Source organism: Psammomys obesus, unplaced genomic scaffold, assembly GCF_907164565.1.
Source record: "Psammomys obesus unplaced genomic scaffold, mPsaObe1.curated_primary_1811, whole genome shotgun sequence".
Taxonomy (NCBI): Eukaryota; Metazoa; Chordata; class Mammalia; order Rodentia; family Muridae; genus Psammomys; species Psammomys obesus.
In genome coordinates this window covers 11201283-11226725 of record NW_026585626.1, presented here as the reverse complement: position 1 = coordinate 11226725, position 25443 = coordinate 11201283, and the positions used below count along the sequence as shown (strand labels likewise).

Below are 25443 nucleotides of genomic sequence, written 5' to 3'. Positions count from 1 at the left end.
ATAATATAATATAATATAATATAATATAATATAATATAATATAATATTAGAAGTAAAAGGGGACATAGAAGGTTGTGCTGTGTGGTGTGAACAATAGAGAGAGGTCCTTGTAGGCTAAAGTACTCAGATAAGGTGTGATAACAAACAGTGTTCTACCCAAATTCATTGACTGGTTCCAAAGAGTCCCTGCAATATTACAGAGTAAATCTCAAACTCTCAGAAAGAAACTTCACTCTATCACCGTGATATAACTGGCCACAAAGGCAATGTATTGATTCATTTAGAACTTAGACCATTTTTTGTTAGTGTGGATACCAGAACCAGGATAACTGAAACTCAGCCCAAATCCCAGGCAGACTCCCCGTGCAGTAAGTTGTCTCACTGGCAAAGGTGAAAATAGAAGCGGGAGTCCAATTCTCCCCTTACAGACGATAATAAACACTGCTTCTCCCTCAGAGAGCTACAAGAAAGAAAAGAACCATGCCTCAGGGAGTAGAATGCCCACAGGATCCTCATAACATTCAGTAAAGGTTTAAAACCTAATCACTCACTAAGATTATTAATATATAGCTGAAATTAATATATAGACTAGATGTTAGGAAATATCCTACTGAAGTAGATACTGTCGATCACAGGACATCAGGAAGAGTCCAAATCCTATCTGAAACCTAATTGGTCTTGTGCTGTTCTTCTCACTCATTACTCTATTTTCACTTCTCTACCTTTGTAGAACTTTACATTTACAGGGTCTTTAAATTGGTGATTTACAAAGAAAAAAATTACTGCAGAGAGCACTTCCTCACTGTTGTGAAGGCAGGTAAACTTTATTATAATTTCTAAGATGTCTGTTATCTTAAAGGTCTGTCCATGGCAGAAAACTCTCAGCAGATAACAACTGATTCTCAAAGTCAAATACTAATAGCCAAACATTTATTTCATGTATTCTTCCACAGAGCAGAAACAATAAATGCCAAGAAACCTGGGTTCTAGTCAGCTGTGCTGTGCCTCTCCAAGACTGGCTTCCTGCCTTTAAGAAAATATCTAAGGCAAAGCTTCGGGTGTTTTTCAGATGTCTGAAAAAAAATCAAAATCAAAAAAGGCATTCTGGATGAACTCTATGTTAAAACTATGTTAAAACAATGTAAAGTGCCAGGCTTAAACAGAGGTGAACGAATATTTCACCACAAACTCATCTGCACACATTTTCTCAGAAAATTCTAATCATCACAGGGAACAAGTTCAGAAAAAGTACTGACATCATGATTTGAATCTTTATCATTTGAAGGTATTATTTCTAGAGAAGATAATGTACCCAAATTGAACCTAAACTCCCACACAGTGACTGAGTATTCAGTATGTAAAGAAAATATCTAATACTAAGTCTTAGTTAGTACTGAACAAGAACTTGGACTTGAATCTAAAAAGAAATATGATAGCTCCCAGATAGTTTTTCCATCTCAAGTGTCACGGAAAATATTAGTAGACAGTTTATGTTCAGCCTTAGCAGTTAATTGGATAAGTATATGATCAGCGGAGCAATAAAGATGACAAGCTAACATTCATTACAGAGACTGTGAAGAAATGTACACTAGAAACTGTACAATAATTAGTCTTTGTGTCTACACAGAGTTTATGTAAAATATAAGCATTAAAATAGCTTACCAACTACTTAGCGTGACATTAAGTATAAAATGTGTTGTCATTTTGCATTCTAGTTTTAAATAAAGTTAATATAGAAAAGCATCACCAACAAAATTACAAGTTATTATACACATTGCAAATAGCTGACTTCTCAGAGAAGTGAGTAAATGTGAAGATGGTATTCTAATCATTGTATGTTAGTGACCATATTAGCAGGCTGTGGATTATAGAGTATTTGTCCTTTAAAACTCAGAGCACTTCGTTCAGGATACAGAGGCCAAATGCACTATTAAAGAAAAACAAAACAACAAAAACAAAAGCACACTATGTTCTGACTAATTTTGAAAGATTATATGTATACATATAAAGAGAGAATTTATATATATTAGTTTTAAATTAATAGAAATGTAGTTCTATTAACTTAGTGCTATTATCTTAAAGGTCTTCTAATGGAGGAAAACTCTAAGTAAAAAATATGTGACTCTCCAGTCAAACACTAAAAGCCAAACATATTTTCCATGTATTCTTCCACAGAGCAGACACCAGAAATGCCAGGTTCTAGTCAGCTGTGACTCTTGTCATGTTAGTTTTAAATTAATAAAAATGTAATAATTGTGATGAATTAAATTTGCCTATTCAAAAGAGAAAGTGAGAGAAAATCTGGGAGAGACATTTATTACAAAGACACCAAAACATTGTAAGTGATATATATCTCTCCATTACCACAGTCTCCAGTGCTTACTGAGGACATTTCATGTGCTAGTCTCCACCTTGGACATAGTTAATGCATTTTACTGATGTTATTCTAAATCCATGTGTTCAAATAAAAAACATGGTTTTCTTCAAGATTTGTAGAAGGTTTTTATTTAAGTGTATGTGTGAGAGAGACTTTATACCATATGTGTATACAGAGAACGCAGAAAGAAGGTCTAGATGCCCTGGAGCTTGAATTGCAGACAGTTGTGAGCCAATTATGTATGTACTAAGAACTCTTAAAGAGAAGTGAGCACAATAAGATATATTAGCCATATAATATAGGATAAACATATTAAAATCTACAGACCTAAACACGTTAAATAGCAAGGAAGACTCTAGGGAAGATGCTTAATTCTCATTCAGAAGGGGAAACAGGATAGACACCAGAAGTGGTAGAAGAGCGAGAACAGGATGGGAACCTAGCATAGATGTCCTCTAAAAGACTCCACCCAGCAGTGGATTAAAGTAAATGCAGAGACTCACAGCCAAACTTTGGACAGAGAGTAGGGAGTCTTATGGAAGAAGGGGGAGATGGAAGGATCAGGAGGAGACAGGAGCGCCACAAGGAGACCAGCAGAGCCAATGAAAGCTGGGCACAGAGGGACTACAGAGACTGATACATCAACCAAAGACCTGGCATAGAGAGAACATAGTCTTCCTGCCCAGATGTAGCCCATAGACAGCTCAGTCTCAATGTGGGATCCCTAGTAAGGGGAGAAGAGACAGTCTCTGATATGAATTGAGTTGCCTGCTCCTTGATCAGTCCTCCCTGGTGGAGAGACCTGCCATAGAAGAAGAGGATCCAGGCAGTCCTGATGGGACCTAATAGGCTATAGGGAAGGAGGATTTCCCCTATCAGTGAATAGGGGAGAGGGATAGGTGAGGAAGAAAAAGGGAGGGTGGGACTGGGAAGAGACAAGGACAGGAGGCTACAACTGAGATACAAAGTGAATAAATTATAAAAAAAATATAATAATAGAAAAAATAAAGTATATTAAATTTTAAAAAAAGTGAGCACTCTTTAACACTGAGCAATCTCTTCAGTTCAGAGACATGGTCTAAGACATAGTAAAAAATAAATTTGGGGAAAAATACGACAAATAAATTCTTAATGCTGAGATAATGAAAGATAATCAATACTATATTCCTTTCTGCTCTTAATATTTCTGTTAATATTTTGGCCCAGAAATCAGAGAAAAGAATTAGATGGTAACGGAAAGGGGAAATTAGTAGATATATTTAGAACAGTGAGATGGGTAGGGTGAACATGGTGATGAAAGAAGAGATAAATCACACATTATTTAGCACACAATATTTATAATATATTCAGGAATACATTCTGAGGATGCGACATTAAGCTTGTGGGTATTTCTACACAGGTAGCTAGTACTGGCCTACTACACTGCTAAGCTCTAGAAATAGCTGTTGGTTCTAGGTAGCCACAGACCTTCGTTGCCTGCTACTGTCATGAATACTCTAGGCAATTGTAACACAAGGTTAAGTATTTGATTAGCCAAGTTATCCGAGGCTACCCAAAATAGTAAGCAACTGGACATGTTTACCACTCTATTGTAATTTTACAGGCTCACCACTATGTATGAACTTGGCCACTGACCCCATCATTGTGAAGCTGCATGACTGTGTAACAGAGACATTAGATAACAGATAGAAAAAAAAAATCAGTGACTCCTGTGGAAACACTCAGACATGAGCCTTGACAAACACTGATGCCAGGAAGGAGCACTCAGGTGGGAAAGAAAGATGCTGTTTTCTTTAAAAGTAAATAGAAAAATATGTAAACTGTAACAGTCAAAATAATTATAACTATGCACAGAATTCTTTGTCTTTAAATGATCACATGTAGATACTGACTTTACAAAAGGTCATTGCTTTCTCATTGTTCTAGTCTGCTTTTTTCATTTTCCTTTTTAATAATAATAATTACCATTATTATTATTATTACTATTTACAATTTAGTCACTTTGTATTCTGGCTGTAGCCCTCTCCCTCATCTCCTCCCGGTCTCACCCTCCTTCCCTCTCCCCTGCCATGTCCCTCCCCTAGTCCACTGATAGGGGGGGTTCTTCTATTTGATCTTCTATCTGACCCTAACCTATCAGGCCCTGGATCCTCTTTTTCTGTGGCTGGTAAGGCTTCCTCTCCAGAAGAAGGTGATAAAAGAGCAGGCAACTGAGTTCATGCCAGAGACAGCCCCTGCTCCTCTTACTAGGGAAGCCACATGGAGACTGAGCTGCACATGGGCTACATCTGAGCAGGTTAGGTCTTCTTCATGAATGGTCCTTGGTTGATTCATCAGTCTCTGCAGGACCACCTGGTCCCAGATTTTTTGGTGCTGTTGGTATCCATATGGAGCTCCTTTCCCCTCCAGATCTTTCTATTTTCCCCTTGTTTCATAAGAGGGCCTCTGACTATAGTCATCTGCCCATAGTTTGTTAAGTCTCATCAGGACTACCTGGATCCTCTTTCTCCGTGGCCTGGCAAGGCTGCATCACCAGGGATGAGTGATCAGAGAGCAGTCAACTGAGTTCATGATAGAGACAGCCCCTGCTCCCCTCACTCAGAGATCCACAAGGAGACTGAGATGCCAATTGGCCACATCTGAGCAGGGAGTCTAGGTCCTCTCCATGTGTGGTGCTCCACTGGTGCTTTCAGTGGACTAGGAAAAAGGGATGAAGAGAAGAGGGAGAGAGGGTGGGCTGGGGGAGTTGAGGGAGGAGGCTTCAATCAGAATATATAATGAATAAGTTGTGAAGAAAAAAGTAAAAAAGAAGAAAGTAAATGACAAAACTGGTTCAGTGTAGTAGGTGTTTTGACATAGATACATCCAGTTTTAGGTGCTTAGAGAGACTTCCTGGTTTACTGTAAAAGTAATGGACACGAAGTCAACTGACCTGACATCTACAACTGGCACTAGAATAAAAGGTTATTCAAAGAAAGAGTTTATGCCAGTAGACCCTTAGGCAAAGATTTTTTTATAGGGTTTAATGTTAACATATATGTATAATAATTTGTTCTGATCTTGACACAATGAATGAAAACATAAGTCAAAAAAAAAAAAAAAAAGAGGGCCTCTGAAAGACTCTGCCCAGCAGGGTACCGAAGCAGATGCTGAGACTCAGAGCCAAACTTTGGGCAGAGTGCAGGGAATCTAGTCTGCTTTTTATTGCTGTGACAAATACCAATCAAAACCAACTTGGGAAAGACAAAGTTTGGTTCATTTTGTAATTCTGGATCACATCATTGAAGGAACTCAGCAAAACCTGGAGGTAAGAACTGAAGCAGAAACTTACAGGCGTGCTTTCTCATCTTTTACTCAGCCTGATTTCTTCTCTCTCTCTCTCTCTCTCTCTCTCTCTCTTTCAATTTATTCATTTTACTTCCTAATCCTAGCCCCTCCCTCATCTCAGCTCTATCTGCTTCCCTCTCTCTTTCCCACATCCCCTACCCCTAGTCCTCAGAAGGGGGAGCCCTCCTCCCCTATCAAGTGACTCCAGCCTATCAAGTCTCTTCTTCTATGACCCAGGACAATCTGCCAAGAGGTGCAATCACCCGGAGAAGGCTAGGACCTCCCACATCAAACATAGGTCAAGAAAATGACTGCAAGTTAATGTGACAGGGGCTTCCTCTTCCCAGGTCACCAACGAGGACCCTCACTAATAGCAAAAGTCAAGTAACTTACAGGACATCTGTTTCCATGTGCTTGATTCCTCTTCTCTCAGTCCTTCCCCTTCCTGTGACATTTGATATGTGAACAAAAAACTGGATGTAAGTGACTTAGCACACCAATCCTTTCATAAAAAAAAAAAAAAAAAATTCCTGTACAACCAAAAGGATTGGTGTAGTAAGTCACTTCCTACCAAAACCACAATAAAAGACCAAAAGTGCAATAAGAACTCGAACACTGTTACTTTTTCAGATGTGACAAATGCTTGTTTGTCTTAATGAGAGCATAACCCATATATTATTAGTAGAGAGAATGATACTGTTTAAGAAGGTGAGATGATGGTAGAGAGTATGGTGTCAGTGGCAATATTGATAAAGATGGTAACAACAGATGCTGACCCAATTGGCTATATGGAATTTGAAAACTTCTAGCTGGGTAAATAAAAATAGCTTCTACAATTCATATTTGCATGCATCAAGCTAAGAACATTATCCAGAATATATAAAGAACTCAACAAGTTAAACAGCAACAAATCAAGTAATCCAATTAAAAAAAAATGGAGTACAGAACTAAACAGAGAATTCTCAATAGAGGACTATCAAATGGCAGAGAAACACTTAAAGAAATGTTCAACATCCTTAGTCATCAGGGAAATGCAAAGTAAAATGACCCTGAGATTTCACCTTACACCCATCAGAATGGCTAAACTCAAAAACTCAAGTGACAACACATGCTGGAGAGGATGTGGAGAAAGGGAAACCCTCCTCCATTGCTGGTGGGAATGTAAACTTGTACAACCACTTTGGAAATCAATCTGGTGCTTTCTCAGACAATTAGAAACAGTGTTTCCTCAAGATCCAGCTATACCACTCCTAGCATATATTCAAAAACATGCTCAAGTATACAACAAGGACATTTGCTCAGCCATGTTCATAGCAGAAATACATACTTTATTTGTAGTAGCCTGAATCTGGAAATAATCTAGATGTCTCTCAACTGAGGACTGGATACAGAAATTGTGGTACATTTACACAATGGACTACTACTCAGCAATTAAAAACAAGGAAATCATGAAATTTCCTGGCAAATGAAGGGAACTAGAAAAGATGATCCTGAGTGCGTTATCGAGAAGCAGAAAGTCACACATGGAATATAGTCACTTATAAGTAGATATTAGACATATAATATAGGATAAACATACTAAAATCTGTACACCTAAAGAAGCAAGAAGGAGGACCCTGGGTAAGACAATTAATCCTTACTCAGAAAGGCAAATGGGATAGACCTCGGAAAAGGAAGAAAGCAGGGAACAGCAAAAGAAGCCTATCACAGAGGGCCTCTGAAAGAGTCTACCCAGCAAGGTACCAAAGGAGATGCTGAGACTCATAGCCAATCTTTAGGCAGAGCGCAAGGAATCTTATGAAAGAAGGGGAAGATGGGACGGCCTGGAGGAGACAGGAGCTCCACAAGGAGAACAACAGAACCAAAAATATCTGGGCACAGGTGTCTTTTCTGAGACTGATTCTCCAACCAAGGACTATATATGTATATCTAAAACCCCTGCACAGATGTAACTCATTGTCCAAGTGGGTACCCTAGTAATGGGAACAGGGACTGTCTCCGACATGAACTCAGTGGCTGGCTCTTTGATCAGCTCCTCCTGATGGGGAAACAGCCTTACCAGGCCACAGAAGAAGACAATGCTGCCAGTCCTGATGAGACCTGATAAGCTAGGTTCAGATGAAAGGACAGTGGACTGTCCCGTATCAGTGGACTCGGGGAGGAGCATGGGAGGAGATGAGGGAGGAAGGGTGGGATTGGGCGGGCATGAGGGAGGGGGTTATATTGGGGATACAAAGTGAATAAACTAATTTATATTAAAAAAATAAATTAAAAAAAGAACATTCAACAATTTTTTGTGTGTCAACTATGGATTCGGTGCTTTCTAAGGTATTAATGGAATAATCATTAAAAACACAAAATTGTTTTCAAGGGGTATGCTGGCAAGGAAGATAGGTAATAAAGAAAAATAATAAAAATAAAGAATAAAGTTATTTCATAACAATTGTTTGCAAGACCCACCTCCAAATTGCATATAGTTTCAAAGAAAATTTATAAGCTAGGTAGTAGCATTTTAATTTTAACCTAGATCCTAGATTTTTAATTACAATCTAGATACTAGAAATTTAATTTTATTCTAAGTGCTAGAATTTTAGTTTTAATCTAGGTGCTGAGAATTTTGATCTAGATTAATTTTGATCTAGATAGCATTTTAATTTTGTTCTAGGTTCTAGAGTTTTAATATTAACCTGGGTGCTAAAAACTTTTTGCTACTTAAATTTTTTTTTTTAATCTTGCCCAACTAAGGAAGGTAGGAGTGATACTTCCATTACTGTGAGGTTTAATGACACAATCAGCAAATCCACTGACAGTCACTACAAAGATGAGAAGCCTTCCTACACCCACTCCCTTATAATTGAGAAGGGGAATTAGCATATTCGGAAAAGATTACCCCACTGTCACACTAAAGCAAACACTACCAAGTCCCTATTCAAGATGAAGATCCTTGACAGCTGATCGCACAGAGGAAATCCAACCAGCTAACCAACGTGCAGTTAGCAAAATGACACAGAAAGTGTGATTTTCTAGTTTGCAAAAATCTTAGCTTCATTGTTTTTCGGAAGCCAATGGCCGTGCTTTACTGTGAGTTGATGCTCTATTTCACATTTTATCTGTAAACTTGGTAGTGGAAGTAATATGCCTGTCTCTCTCCTTCCCTCAGAAGATGTCATACACACATGAAATGGTTCAAGTAACTCTAGTAATCAGAGGCGAAGAGCCGTCTACCACAAGACCTCTGACTTGATAGGTTCATTTATTCATAGGTTCAAAGTACCAAGGATCTACTTTTGCATTAAGAAAATGAAGAAACTGACCTATCTCTACATTTACATTAACCCTTAAAGGATGCCAACTTGAAAAATAAGTTATTAAGGGTCTTTCTTTCTTTCTTTTTTCTTTTTTTTTTTTTTTCATTAAGAAAATTCTTTCACTTTTTATCCCCAACCACTGAAAAAAATAGATACTCAGGGATAAATGTCTAACAGCAAAATATGAGCTGTATTCTCCAGGGATCTAATTCAACCTAGAAAGCTCCAAGTCTGTAAGAGAGTCTCTGAGATATTAAAAGGGAGATTTGATTTTTTAAGTCTTACACTTCTATATGAGGTAAAGTATTCCACAAAGTATGTAAGGCTGGAGCACATGAATATGGGTCATCTGAAGGGCTCACAAACAGGAACATATCTGGTTTCTTCTCAAGCCAATAGTACTTGGGGAAAATATGTGAGGAATGTGTAGTGATTTCATAATAAAACATTGCTATAATCTCACCAGTAATAAAACTCAAGTAGGTTTTTATATAACAGAATAATAAAATGGATACATTCTACTTTCCATTTCCGTCCAAGTCCTATCATAGCAGATTTTAATATCTCCACATTTTAACTGATTAGTTTTAATGACAATTTGACACACCTGGGAAGAAGGAGCCTCAACTGAAAAACTGCCCCATCAGATTAGCCTGTGGGCATGTGTGGGCGTATTTCTTTTGACTGCTAATTGATGTGGGATCCCATTGTGGGTAGAACCATCCCTAGGTAGGCAGGACTTAGGTATCTAAAAAGGCAAAACCATGGCGGTCTCTCCTGTGTCCACATTCCTACCTTGAGTTCCTGCCTCGACTTAACTCCAAAATGGACGGTATCCTGTAAGCCAAATAAAACCTTTTGTCCCTTGAGTTGGTTTTATTTGACATAACATCACAGCAACAAAAACCTAACTAAGACAAGGAGACAAGTCTGACACAACATACTCAAATGAGCTAAGCAAAAACCAGTTTTCAGAGCTGAAGAGATGGCCTACTCATTAGGATCACTGTCTGCTTTTCCAAAGGATCAAATTTCCAGCACATACTTAGCAGCTCACAACTCTAGTTCTAGGAGAGCTGACATTCTCACACAGATATACATGCAGGCAAAAGACCAAAGCATATAAAAAATAAAAACAAAACATTAAAAAACTAAAACAGCAACAAAAATAACAGTTTTTATGCTTGTAATCCTTCCTTGACACCAATGATATGAAAGGTTGGGGATTTAGGAAGGAAGTTTTTAAGAGATAAATGGGACTTGGTTGTCTCAAGCTCATCTAGTGTGTCTTCCATGAAACACTTGAAGAATATTCTCTAGGAATTTTTGGAAATCAGTGTGAAAACAAGGCCTATTCTCAACCTACTGCTCACAAAAAAAAAAAGTGTGATGTACAGAGAGATTGTGCTATGGACCATAGTCTCCAAAGAACAGGAAGGTCCTTCCCTCTCACTTTCACATTTCTAAGATTCTGAGCTGATGTTGCAGCCTGAGTGTCCTGAGGATGTGTGTTCTACTTATTTTTCCATTGCTGTGATAAAAACACTCTGACCAACAGCAACTTAGAGGAAGAAAGGGATGTGAGGAGTAATGGAAGCAGTGGGTGAATGTGGAAAGTGAATGTGCACTGTTTGACATGGACTTGACGTTGTCAAGGACCAAAGCCTCAGGACCATGGAAAGTTGGCAAAGCCTTCCCATGAGGAGAGGCTCGGAGAGATAGCAAATGTTGACAATATGTGGAAATACAGGAGTTTACAAACAATTGCTTCTTCCCTGATGGTTGCAACCTGAAAGTGATCCCCTATAGACACCTAAGCAGGGACTATAGAGGAATACTGTTTGTTGGCTTGCTCACTGTTTTAGATTCAGCCCTGACCTACCTGTATGCAGGTGGTACCACTCATAGTTGGCACTTCCTGAAGTATTTATGATGAGACAATCCCCCACAGGCCTATCTCATCTGAGCAATTCTTCAATCACAGCTTTCCCCTCGGATGACTTTTGACTTGTGAAGCTAAGTAGGATAATGTAGAAAAGTCATAAACTAGAGATGAATATGGCCACCCAAGTCAATGGAAGGAGGTGGGTAATAAATGCCGTGGAGCCGTACGTGTGCATGTGTGCACATGCTTTTTGCATGTGCGTGTGCATGTGCGTGTGTGTTTCTGTGTTTGTGTTTCTCGGTATGCCTGTGACGGATAAAGACTTAAGAACGTAAGAAAATGCTCAATATGGAATCACTTTTCGTGACTCCCAAGGTCAATGCCGTACTCCAAAGATGTAGAAATAAGATGGTACATCAGTCACTTCACCTCAGCCACAGTGGTGATGAGGTAAAATGACCCCTGACAGCTTTATGAGGAAAGTGTGTCAATGATCTCTCACCATCAGTTCGCTTCCACTAAGAACCACTCTGCTCCATCTCTCTCCTGTATCCAGGTTCATTACAGATGAGACTGAAGCTCTATAATTAAAGATGTATTCATTTATTATTTACACTGTATTATGCCTGCACGCCAGAAGAGGGCACCAGATCTCACTATAGATGGTTATCAGCCACCATACGGTTGCTGGGAATTGCACCAGGACCTTTGGAAGAGAAACCAGTGCTTTTAACCTCTGAGTCAGCTCTCCAGCTCAAGTTCTATAATTAACATTTCGATGATAATATCATTCTAGGTCTACAGGGCACCCTGACCACTTCAACACCAGACACAAGTATACACCACTACACTACTGGGTACTGTGTCTACATTAACTAAGTTAAAACTGTAGAAATTAAAATCTCTTTATATTACCAGTCATTGACCAGAAATTCTATGGAACTTGACCTAGAATTTATCTGAATATGGAAAGGAAGCGTTTCCACAAAAAAAAAAAAAAAAAAAAAAAAAAACTGGGTTGAATAAACTTTGGTCTGAGACTTTGTCTTTCAGTTATATAATGTTGAGGCAACATATCTGATGTTTGTATATTTCTTTTCAATCACGAAACCAACTCATCAAAAGAAAGCTGATACAGGGTTGCCTGAGTTGGGTAGGGATAGAGAGGTACAAGAAGGCAGAAGTTGTGCAGGCCCCTCAGGTGTTGAAGGATGCTTTAAAGGCATCCCAGAGATAATAGAAACCCCTTTGATTTTATAATTATACTTAATTGTTTTGTTTTCATTTGGAAGATGAGAATTCAATAGGCTGAGGAGTTTTCCAGAGGAAGCTTGTTAATGAGTTACCTTCTTTGAACAGCCTGCAGAAAGCTGTTAGTTCTCACCTTTTATATTCGAAAATCATTACCATGTGACCAGAACAGTGCTCCAACCCTGGAGGCAAGGCAGCACATGCCACCATTCTAATGGTTACAGCTACACACATTTGTCTTTTGCCTCTTTGGGGTATGTCCAACATTTGAAATCAAGCCCTCTTAACCCTCTGGAGCTTCCAGTCCTTGAAACCCATTTCGTACAGGTAATAAGTGGAAAAGCCGAGCTAAGATGAATGGGAAAACTCCTAACCAGCAATAAAGGCGAATGAACTATGTATCAACCTTGTATGGGTCTAAAGGGATTGATGTTGGATGAGCATTTATCATATAAGGCCATCATAGAATTTTGTACCATCACAAATTTACTGAGTGAGCACAGACTAATAACTGTCATGGGTTTAAAAGAAAGGTAGTTACGGCTATAAAAGAGTAAATAGGATGAGAGCTCTATATGGGGAAATGGTACTATAGCTTGAGTGTGGCTGCTATTCTAAGAATATACACATAAGATAAAAGAGCATACACTTTCCCCTGGGGGGGCACGTCCTTGCCAGGCCATAGAGGAAGACAGTGCAGCCAGTCCTGACAAGACCTGATAGGCTAGGGTGAGATGGAATGGGAGGAGGACCTCCCCTATCAGTGGAGTAGGGGAGGGGCATAGGGGGAGAAGAGGGAGAAAGGGAGGGGGCCACAGCTGAGATACAAGTGAATAAATTGTAATAAATAATAAAATAATTAAAAATAAAACTAAACACAAATACACAAATATATGTGTGTAAAATTAGTTAAAACTGGCATACACCAGTAAATGGTCTCAATAGTTTTCTGGTTGAGATATTGAATTAGATAGTTAAATAAGACACTAGTATGGAGGAAATACAACTTCAAGCCTACAAGATGGCTCATAGGGTAAAGGCACCACATAGAAAAATGACCTGAATTCTGTCCCTGAATATATAAACAAATAAATATAATTTAAACAACAACACACCTTTTCTCTATGATCCTATGCTTCTTGCCTATGTGAGAAGAAAAAACAACTGAGAACAACCACAGGCCAAAGAGACCCAAGCCACTCCATGAAAAAATGTAAAGGGATATCAGAGTTATATGTGTGTTCAATATTTATCTTAATGTTTTATTAACAATTAAGGCTATGGGATCATTTTTTTAAGCCTATCAATGTGCCTTGGAGAAATAATACAAAAAAACATATTATTTTAAAAGTTTAATTTTGAACCTGGCACAAAGTCAAGTTTAGATTAAATAACTGAAAAAAACATTTTTATGAAGGAATCATAAAATACAATTTCCAGAGAATGCCTTAAGAGCGAAAGCAGGAATTAAAGAGTAAAGTAATACAATATAAATATAAATTAGGTGAAAATAATATTTTCTTTGGGGTGATTTTATTGATGAACTCATAGAATTTATTTTTTCTAAAGCCATTTTGAAGCTTAACATTATTCAGATTTGGGAGGAAAGATAATAGAGAGAGGGAGAAAGGAATATTTGAAAAATCTAAGGAAATATTATTTTAAGTTCACTTAAAATACAAATATAATATTTAATAAATAGTTTAAATGGACTTATGCTACGTGAAGTGAGAATGAGCCACTCAAGAGCCATAAACTATCTAACAAAAACCTCAATGCCAGGAACTGGAAATCTCTCTTAGAATTATTGGTTGGGGAATCAAGAGAGCCATAAAATTATATTATTGTGGCTCTTGCTTGCCTCTCAGAACTAGAAGATAAGACTCTATTGCTGAAGACACTACAAAATATGGACACAGGACTTTGATGAATTGGATAGAAACTAACCTGAAAGCTTCCTCCGGGAGGACTAGCTTTCACAGTATCTGACAGTATAATGCAAACTACCAAGGGAGAAGAACAATCAATAGACCTACCCAACTGTAAAGCTTATGAAGTACAACAATGACCGTCACAGCGAGGTATATCCAGGGGTGCAATAGTGGCACTTTTGTCTTGAGGGTAACCAAAATAATTTTTCTGATAAATACTCAGAAATGAATTCATAGAAGATCTTAGAAAATGAAAATATATGACAAAGTGTCTTAATAAAATATCAGTATATAATAAAAAATTTTAAACCTAGAAAACGTGTATATGTCTTAAAGAGTAGAATAACTTTCATTAGATTTTGGAACAAGAATGGTCTCCTTTCACGTCACTATGTTTCAAAGTGGATCTTAGAACAGTTGTTTAGGCAATAGAAAAAATTAAGGGGAAGGAGGGAAGAGATACAAATCAGAAAATATGACCTCAAAATGTTTATTATTTGAGGTCATACTGTTTTTTTAATCTATAAACCCCAAGAAAGAAGCTGCAAAATAATTAGCCTTCCAATAATTTAGAACATCATTAATCTGCCTGGTTAAGATAAAAAGAAATGTATAGAAATCAATAATCTAGAAATAAAAATGATTAATTTGAAAACAACAGAAGACAAGACTCTGCTTAGAAAGTAATTACAAAGATAAATTCTCTATTTCTCTGTGTGTGTGTGTGTGTGTGTGTGTGTGTGTGTCTGTGTGTGTGTGTACGCACACATGTGTTCAGATGTATGCAGTTGTCAGTGGGTGTAGATACATGTAGAAGCCAAAAGTCATCCTTGCACAGCATTTTTCAGGGGCTTAATCACATTGTTTTAAAGACATTTTTCAGGGTATTTCACTGGGACCTGGAACGTCAAATTATACTAGATTAGCTGACTAGCCAGCATCAGGGACAGTCTGTTTCCACCATGACCATCAAGCCCCACCCCCACAAAAGTGTTGGAATTACACATGCCTGCCACCAAGCCCAGCTTTTTATGTGGATCCTGGGGCTCAAACTTCAGTCTTCAGACTCCACAGAAAGCAACTGAACCATCACCGACTGACCCATCTTTTCAGCCCCAAAGACAGACTTTCCAGGAATAAAATAAACAGGAAAATTATAAGAATTTCACTGAAACTCTCCAAAAACAATAGAAATACTCAGAGTTCTTGGGTGGGATTTTCAATATTGCAAACAATTTATTTCCTCAAGAAAATTACATTAGAACACCAACCTTTTTTTTTCCAACTAGATAATCTGATATTTAAGTTCTTGTCAACTTCAAAACAATAAGTAAAATTAGACAAGTAAGATTCAGGGTGGGGAGAGTTGAAGGGAAAGTTTTAGACACAACACATTTTTGTAACTACAAGTATGATACTTATGTTCTAGTTTGAGTTTTGTTGTTGCTGCTGCTGTGATAAAGCACAGATCCAGAGCAAATTGGAAAGGAAAGGTTTATTTGGTTCTTACATCTCAATGACAGTCCATCATCAAAGGAAATCTAGGCAAGAACTTAAGCAAAAGAAGAGTTGGGAAACACAAAGGAATACTACTTACTGACGGATTTGTTCTTCACGGCTTCCGTGGCCTGCTCTGTTATACCTCTCTGACCATCCGCCCAGGGATGGCAACATTTCCACCTGTCCAGGCTATTCTACACCAAGCATTCATTAAGAAAATACCCTGCAAGACTTACTTACCGGCCAGTCTTGTGGAGGTGACTCCTTATTTGAAGTGTCCCTTGACACATGTATAAAGTTGACAAAACTAACCAGCAAAGAACATATGAAAAAAAGTTTGTGAATTTTAACAGAAGCTTAAAAACACGGAGGAACACAAAATGTGATAAATTTGTCATCACAGAAAAAGATGAATTGTTGAATTGTTGTGAAAATTGGATAGGAATCTGTAAAGAACATATTTTGATCCTTAACTCAGACTCAACAAATGAGATTACAGAACTTATTAGTAACAGAGGATAAAAGTCAAATATGCCAAATGAAAACACAGCTGTTACATAAGATATGCATAGAAGGTGATTTCAGAATGAGAAGTGACAACGTGTGACACAGAACTCTATAATGCTTAAGAGTAAAACTGATCAATCCATCCATATAAAAATAAAAAAAAAAACAATATCAGAGGGATGTGAAATTCTTGTTACTAAGAATGTGTTTCTTATTTTACAAAGCAAAGAATTCAATAACATATAAAAAGCAATATTTAAGAAGGAAATTCCATGTAAATGCTAGACACGTATTAATATTCTCAAATAAGCCAGTCTTTTAATGAAGAAGAAAACTTCCTGATGGTGATGGAGCACTGCACATGTAGGCATGAGCACCAGCTGCTTATTAAATAAGTTTCCTAAAACCGAGAAACACAGACTTGTCAACAGGTGGTTGCAGAACCATTTTTTTTTTCAGGTGACTGAGCCCCAACTTAACACAAGTTACAACATGGAAGCTCTGTCTTACAGACCTTAATGCCCTTCCACCAGTCCTGGATTCACAGCAGAAATATTTATCTGCATGTTAAAGTTAAAAGTATGACCAAGTTTATCTTCTAAGTCACTCTTTTCATGGAAGAAATAGCCCCAGTAGCAAATTTGAGGAGAGTCTACTTGTCAACCTGGATCCTCAGCATTTTGACAACAGCTGAAATTCTTACATAGATCCTTCTCTCTATAAAAGTCAACTAAAATGGCAAACTACTCAGTGCTCTGGTCTCCGGTTTCTTTAGTTCAATAACTGCAACAGGAAGCTCATTTGGACTGACAAATACAATAAAGACGTCTGTCCAGAGATCTAATAGAACAAAAGAAAGTTTGGAAGAACAACAACAAAGAGTGTTATGGATGACATTTGAGAGCTAGAGAACCAAGCAAGTACATTTTGTCCTGTAAGTTCACTGGACAAAAGCAAAATGGCTTCTGCTAAGATATGTCAACAGTACTAGACATAGGAGAGTATATTTTCTTCTCATAAAAGCCGACTGAAAATAGGTAGAAGAATTTCCTTTTTAACACTCTTACAAAGTAAGAATACAAATGATGTTACTGTAAAAGCCATGAGAATCAGAGTATCTTCACAGGGAAATTAGCTTCACAATAAAAAGAATCACAAGGATATACTAAAGTCAGCACATCAGCAAATTCTAAGCATCAAAATCTCAAAGAAAAGAGATTTCTTTTTTTTAAAACGGACAGTAGACTTTCTTTGATAAGCAAAGCTGCTTTGCACAATGAATACATTTAATATTTCCAAATGTGAGTCTTAAATACCAAGTCAAATCACTCTTAAGGCATCATCATTTCTCATGCAACAGCAGATGGATAAGAAATGGCTAAAATTAAAGGAGAAATCCTTTTCGAAAGAGGTGGAGACTAAATGTGATAGCACCGAGTCCCAAGTGTTTACCTGTGCTATGCTAACATACAGCAGAAGTGTGACTATGAAGATAGACCACAGGCTCCTGAGATGTGGGAGAATTCTGAACTTGCATTCTGTCAGCTTTAACTGAACAAAAGTTTCCTTCTACCTTATTAGGCTCTGGGTTAAGGTCAAAATAGACAGGTGAGGACCTGCAAAGGATCCGCTTAGACAACAATAAACAAATTTATTTCGGATCCATCCTACAGTTCCATTTCATGACTAATGTAGTCACAGCATCCTAAGACAAAGAAGACTAGTTACTATTGATGGCAAATAGAACTGTCCAAAATCTGACTCTGGCTTTCCAGGAACTTCAAATTTCTTTCATTTAAAAAAGGAAGTGTAGCAGCAAGCCTTACAGAACCAAAACAAACACCAGAATCCATCATTAAAAAAAAAAAAAGTAAGTGTAGAGCAAAGGCTCTGTTGCAAGTCCAAGATGAATCAGGGCTTCATAGTTCATAGTTGGGATCTGGACCATGACCTAAGAACTAATTAGAGAGATGAGCAGGTAATTATTTTTAAGTCAGAAGGAGGCCCCTGAGTACCCTTGAGCGTCTCTGAAGCAATTTTTAGGGTGGGTCTTGAGGTTCACAGAACATCTTTTCATCATTTCATGTTGTCAAGGACTGAATGCTTGGGTTAAGTCTGTCTACAAACTGGAAAGGAGGTGTGGTTTGAATTATCCTGTAGCATCATCTTCAACTCTGGTAATACTGAGGTCTTCAGGTGTCATCTAAGAGGGAGGAGGAAGCCAATCGACAGCTATAATCATGTGCTCCCAATTAAATGGTCATGTAACTCCTAATAGAAGTCACTCTTGGTGAAAGGGAAACTGATGGGGCAGGAGTGGAAAAGAGATCAGTGGCCTCAAAAGCTAGTGAGAGTGAGTTCATGATTGTGAAGATTTGAAAAGGGGGACCCAAATTAACGCAGGAGCAATGAGCAGTGACAGGGCATGACGGGCCAAACTGGGGTATCTCTGTAGCAAAATACAAAAGGACTATAAAGCAAATTACATATGTCGGCAGTGAAGGCTCACAACTCTCTAGAATAAAGAGTCAGGTGGATGGCATTGCTAAGAACAGGGCCAGAAAACATAACAAGACAAATATATTTGATGGGCTAGAAAATATTATTAGTTTGTCTGGAGACAAGTGAATTTTGAAGGACTTAAGGAAGACAAATAACTACATTAACAGCAGCAAAAGAATGCAAGATCTATCTTCCAGAGAACTGTCAAGCTAAGAACTATATCTGAGTGCTTAAATTCCTGAGAAAACTCCTCAGTTGTTGCGGTTGCTAAATTTGAATGATGCCATAGGCAAAACTGAAGTCCTATCTGTTATGTTTCTAGGCTCTCTACTAAACCAAAAGGGACTAAAATCTTAAAGTTTGGATGATGTCAGCATGTGCACACTGGGAAAAGTGCCCTCTGTGAAGCACTTGTGACTCTGTGCCTTTTAACTGTGGCTTTCGGCCACTAGGCATCCAGGGAGCGAAAGCTAGCACACCTGCCACCAGTCTCCAGGAGTGAATTCCAGCAAACCTGCAATCTTTTTTCTTCACCACAGGCAAAATTCTATAGCTGCACACAGGGGTGAGCCTCTCTGGAGGAGAAGAGTAGTCAGCTATGCAGCCAGAAGTCGACACTTCCTTCTCCTAACAGGAAGTTAGCTCCCTGGGGAAAAACAGACATTTCTCTCAGAAAATGGACACAACAGTCTATGGAGCCCATAACCAAGCAGAAAGGTATTATTAGGTTCTGACAGGGCACCCTGAATTTAAAGATTTTCCATACTTGGTCTAAACTGGCTTCTATCATCCACGAACCTCTGCCTTGTCCCTTTTTCTTTTTTAGGATATGTATTTTCCCAGAAAAACCATCTAAATGTGGCACATGTTTCAAAAACGGGTAAAATTAATAGAGTGAATTTGGATGCTATTATGCATAAGTATTCCTACTTGGGCGGTTACTTATTGTATGAAGACTTCTCGGCATAACTCATACTCTCAGCCTGTTCTGACCTACATTGTAACAGTTTGTGAAGATGTATCATGACCCCCTTTGAGAAAAAAATAATCGAGTTTGATTTATCCCAGTGTAGTGGCTTTCTATATAGACAATGTCGATGTCCACTACACATTATTAGAAAGACGAGACAAGGGACAAGGTACTTCTTTCTCCACAGAGAATATGCTCTTGTCAGAAGTATGTCATTCTAGGCTGTCTCAGAAACGAGTAACCTAGGGCCTTCACACACGGGTATTCTGTTCTCTGTGAAGCTCATTGACAAAATTTCTGCTGCCATGAAGGTAAAGCCAAATGCAGAGCCTGAATGATGTGTGCCTACTGTTAAAGTCCCTACCTGCTGCAGCAAGCCCTGACCTCTGCCTAGGGGGAGCTGCTTCTCTCCCAGGGGTCCTTCATGATATAATCCAGACATCTTAGTTCTGCTACCCCTTCTGCCCCTCTTCTCCCTTTTCCTTCCCCCCATGTCTCCCTTACTACCTCTCTCTCCTTTCCCCCATCTTTCTCCCCCCTCCCCAGCACGTGATCCCCTTCTCCAGCATTGCTCCCAATAAACCTGCATTTATATGATATAGCTTTGTCTTGTCATTAGCTCTTTCCATTTTATTTAATCAATCACCCACTCTTAACCTATTAAATACACATTTTTGTGTTATTACAGTGATATCAAAATGAAATTATCTGATGTCATTCTTTAAAGACTATAACAACTCTTAATTATTTGAATTCATTATAAAAAGAAATGCATTTCTGCTGAAGACATAAATCTAGTTCTTGTAATTCAAGTACTTTGTTCATTGCAGCCAATGTTGTGGGACAGTCTAAAACAGTACTTTCGAAGGCGAAGAACCCATGGACAAAGCCAAGAAAATGAATGTACAGTCTCTTGCCATGTTTTCCTCCCTCTTCCCCACCTCTTTTTTCCCTCCTCTCTTCCTCCACCTCTCTGATAAAGTAAATCAAAGTTTAAATTTTAAAACATAATTCTGTTTAGCACAATCACCGTCAAGAGTGCAAGAGTGCACCTTGTGGAGTTTCTTGAATCTGAAACAAAGAGGTAGGAGGAAGGGAGAAAAGCACCTTCCAGAGTTCATTCAGAGACCAGCCTAGATAAGAATCTTCACTCACATGGCAAGAACAGCCCAATCACCTCTAAGTGTGCAGACTGTCCTTGGAGGCCACCCCTTATAAGCGGGTCATTCATGGTTCTACATCCAGCAGAGGAGGCCCACGTATGGGCACCTCCAGCCCAAAAGGGGGTTTGGGGCATCCTTCCTTCACCAAAGAGACTTACGACTCATTTTCAAAAACATTTCTCCATCTCCCACATTGCATCTACATGACAGGAGGAGGAAACGGCTTACCAATACGTCCTAGGCTGCCTCATCATCTGCCACAGCCAGATGTGAGTGAAAACTCCCCCATAAGTTAGACCTTATGTTCCTAAATATTTCATATGTTAAGTCAGCATGCTACCCTGCATCCTGGGTTAGCAGAATGTGCTCAAAAACCTGCTTTGTAAACTAGCAGGTGTGAGGCTCAGTAGGCTAGTACATTGGCAAAGAGACACCAGCTGTGATAGGAAGAATTCCCACATGGATCCTAAGAGTCTGACCTATACATATACACCCCATGAAATCCCTTCCCTGGAATGTGGAGCAGAAATATGCAGATAAATATGCAGATGAGGGATAGGTTAAGGATTTAATTAAGATGAATAGTGAGCTGACCTTGAGTTCATCAGAAAGGGCATTACCTTGAATGGTCCTGACTTAAGAGAACTTTTGCAAAAGACCCTCTTGCTGATCTCAGAGAAATAAGCTGTTTTCTTATGAGACCATGCATGGGAAAGGTTTTGGAGCAGAAACCCCACAGCAGGCTCTAGCTGTTGAGAAGAGGGACTGACTGACTGGAAAGAAAATCAGAACCTCAGTTATAAGGATACAAGTCTTCCGACCACTGTTTTAGGACAGAAGAGACCACAGGTCCAGCTGACAACTTGTTTATGTCCTTTTGGGCCTCCCAGAAGACTCAGCTAAACCATGCTCAGACATCCCAACTACAAAGGGGAGATGATAAACTCTCTATGTTGAGTTGATTATTACACAAAAATAGAACACTAACAAAGGTCCTTGGATTCCTAAGCACAGGTACTAGGAATACGAAAGTCTACAACAGTAGCAGGTAAAAAACAAAATAAGATGAAAAAGTACAAATCTTTGCAAACTTTGGTACATAGAGTGTCAGGGATGTTTCCCTCAGTGTATTCACCCAGGCTTTACTGACAGCACCACATGTAATAAAGTGCATTGCTTTTTATCAGCCTCTGAGGACATTCTCCAAACAACTTGGCAAAGACTTAGGAGAGTTGTGCTGGCTTCTGTCCTAAATTACTCTGCCCTTTGCTCAGCACTAGGTGCTCTGTGTCTCTTCCTGTGCCTTTAACATGAAGAAATTAAAATAATGACAACAACAAAACCCACATTGGAATTGTGTCCATAAAGAAAGAATTTTAACCTTAATATATTTCTTTAAATCTTTTGCTCAGGCTATGTATACATAAAATATATACAAATACTAGTAAGTACCACCTTTGCTTTGAGGATATTAGGTACCACCTCACTGAGGGTGAGGCTACATCCCTCTACATCAGGCTACAATTTGTCTTAGTAACCACATACGGAAAGAAGCATTCTGTCCCAATTTAGATAAGATGAGAAAATGTAGGTTAATGCACCATTATGTTTGAAATGGAAACTTCTTTATAGCTTCCAAAAAAGAAAATAAGTTTTCATCAGATAGTCTTTAGTGACAAATACTTCTATGTTAAAAACTAGATTTTTTTGTAAATATGTCCTTAAATGTTTTGTTGTTATATATTTCCTATAGTATTTATGATAATATTAATATACTTAAAGCCAACATTTATTCACAAAAGTTACAATGCACTAAACCTAGTTAATAAAAGTAGCTATATAAGCACAAACTATATGTTGGGTATAATAACAGTCATATGTGTCTGTGTGTTTTAAGTGAGAAGTGTTCGTCCATGTAATGAAACAAATAAACTCATTTTCCACCATAAGTGGGCTATATGGATTCAACAACTGAGGAGTATTTGGTCTCTGTCTCAGTGCACTGCAGTTAAATAAACTAGAAATGTTTCAATAAGTAAACTTCAGTTATAATTTTATATAAGTAATATTTGTTCCTAATAATGTTTACAAGTTATATATATAAAGATGAAAGAAAAGAAAATTTGATTGTGCTCATCAATATACCATCAATAAATAATTTAAAAAAACCTAACTTCTCTTCTGTTGTGCTGTCATACCATAAATTTGTAGGATGGGAATACATTTATTTTCCACTGAAGAGACTTTTAGATGATGCCCTGACTTCTTATAACATTTTTAATTTTGGTGGTAAATCAGTAAAAGTAATAAAAATCTGTGTACTGTTTAGGTTAGAACAGAAAAGTTTGCCAGGATAGTGTTTCTTTTTTATTTTTATTAAGATTGTTGAAAATAACAATAAAACCCACATGAACATGCTCATAAAACATACCTCAGAAATACAGTAGAAATGAACACAGTCAACACAATGAAATAGACTGAAACAGACTGAAATAGCAATATAAATTTTTCAGCAGAGTTTTTAATTACAGAGGTGACACATTTGATACTTTAAAACTTACATAAAACCTTATCTTTCAAAAGAAAATAAATTATTTTATGAATAGATCAAGAGAAAGAAGAATGTTTATAGGAAAAAGCTTCAAGGCTAGAACTATTTAATAAATTGTTTCAACAAGAAAACATGTCATAATAAGATTAAGTAAAACTTTGATTGGAAAAGTGATATTCTCACAATTCTAAATTCAGCAAATTCTGTGAGGGGGATTTACTTTAATTTCAAATTATTCAAGTCGTCCTGCATTAAAAAAAATTAAATGAGAAAATAACAATCTTTTAAAAGTAGAGTTTCTTGAGAGAAGATGTATTCATTAAATGTTGTAAACAAAATCTTGCCACTGTCAATGTCTATATTACTACTTGAGAATACTGTGATTTCATACACCCTGGAACCCTCAAGACTCTGAGAGCACAGATTAGGCATGGTCATCAAACAGGTTTGTGTGTGTGTGTGAGAGAGTGTGTGTGTGTGTGTGTTTGTGTGTGTGTGTGCCTGCATGTGTGTGCATGCTTCTGTGTGTGTGTGTGAGAGAAAGAGGCTCAATGTTGGTATATGATAAGCTTCTTAAATAAGAATTTAAAAATTTCTAACCTTCTCTTCTTTAAAAAGAATTGTAGAATAGTGATTCATACACATACATCTGTATCTCTCTACATGTGCGCTCATGCTCATCATGAGATTCAGAAAGGGGCCACATCCTCACACTACAGCCTTTTTGATTAGCACCTGAAATCCAGATGTCCTCTGTAGTGGTTCACAGGGTTCTTCTGAGATGATTTAGTATTCATTGTACTCCATTAAACTTTAAATGACAATGACATAAGCAAATCACCATTTTCTAATCACCTCACTGTCAAGACATGCACTCAGGACAGACATTTAGAGCACCTTGGTTTGGAATATTCAACTTTTAGAACCGCCATCTGTTCTGAACTGCTCTTCAGGGATCACAGAGCAGCCAGAGACAGCAGTGCTGTTGATTTTGATGGGGGTGGCGTTGGCAAGGACTTGAACTTGTCCTCAAATAATTTTTCTTATTGTCATCCAATAAAACAAATATCTAGCAACAGTGTCCAATTCACACATACTTCCTCACATCAAGTAATACAAAAAAAGAAAGAACTGATATTCTAAAGGTTATTTCAAAAGAACAACTACAAAAGAGTGAGCAAACAGCCACATTAGCCTTGATTACGCTGAATTTCAAAACCAAACATAATCAAAAAACATTTCACCTTTTTGGTAAGCAAAATGGGCCCAACTCTTCCAAAAACGTTAAAATCTTCTGTCCCACCCTAGTAGAGTTTGTGCATTCAGATTGCCCGAGTGGAAGTGGAAATACATGTTAAATTTCACACAGGCTACAAGAGATGCTCAGCCACAGTATAAAACAGAGACCCCTGAACTGCTGAGAAAGCTTTTAGAATGGATGAGTCTTGTATAACAGAAAGGGGACAAGAGCACGCAGAAGCTGCCTACAGTGAAGACGTGGGTATTCTGGTGGAACCTACAGCCAGCATTTGTTCAGGACAGAGGTAAAACCAATTGCAAGAGCCCTGGGCTCCAGCAGCAGAAGCTTGGAAGGAGAGAGGACCTGACCGTGGTCCTGAAAGATCCGTTACTAATTCCAGAAAGACACAGAACACCGTATCTTCACGCACATTTTCCCAGTCCAACCCACGAAGTCAGATATTCAATACTATCTATCTTCACAAAACTCTGAAACTTTCTCTGGGTTAGAGTAAGCCTTCACAATGTCCAACTCCTCCTTCCTCAAGTCTTTCCTCGAGTGTTGTCATTTCAGCACTAAGAGGAGAGATTCTGTCAAACTCTCAACACTCAGGAAGTCTAAGGACAGCTCGTACCTGTCCTGGAGAATTCTACTCAGATTTCTTAAACTCGAATTGGAAATCACAGAAGTCTGGGAAACCTCCAAACTCTAACCCAGGCAGACTAGGAACTCTAGAAAATAAAGTGCACACCACCTCGCCCTGCACCAAGCTACTCAACGGTCAGCACAGGTCCCACTGTGAATCGTCAATCATTTTACAGACCTGTGCTCCAGATCTAGGCAATCATGATATCCATCTACACCAGTGCCAAGTGCTTTCATGATGTGTGTGTGTGTGTGTGTGTGTGTGTGTGTGTGTGTGTGTGTGTGT

At 38.2% G+C, this 25443-nt stretch overlaps 1 protein-coding gene across 1 annotated transcript in view; it reads right to left on the bottom strand.

The window, feature by feature from the left end:
• The window catches only part of Kcnh8 (potassium voltage-gated channel subfamily H member 8), a 427312-nt gene that overhangs the window by 401566 nt on the left and 303 nt on the right, over positions 1–25443 (bottom strand). The gene's annotated exons all lie outside the window — the stretch shown is intronic.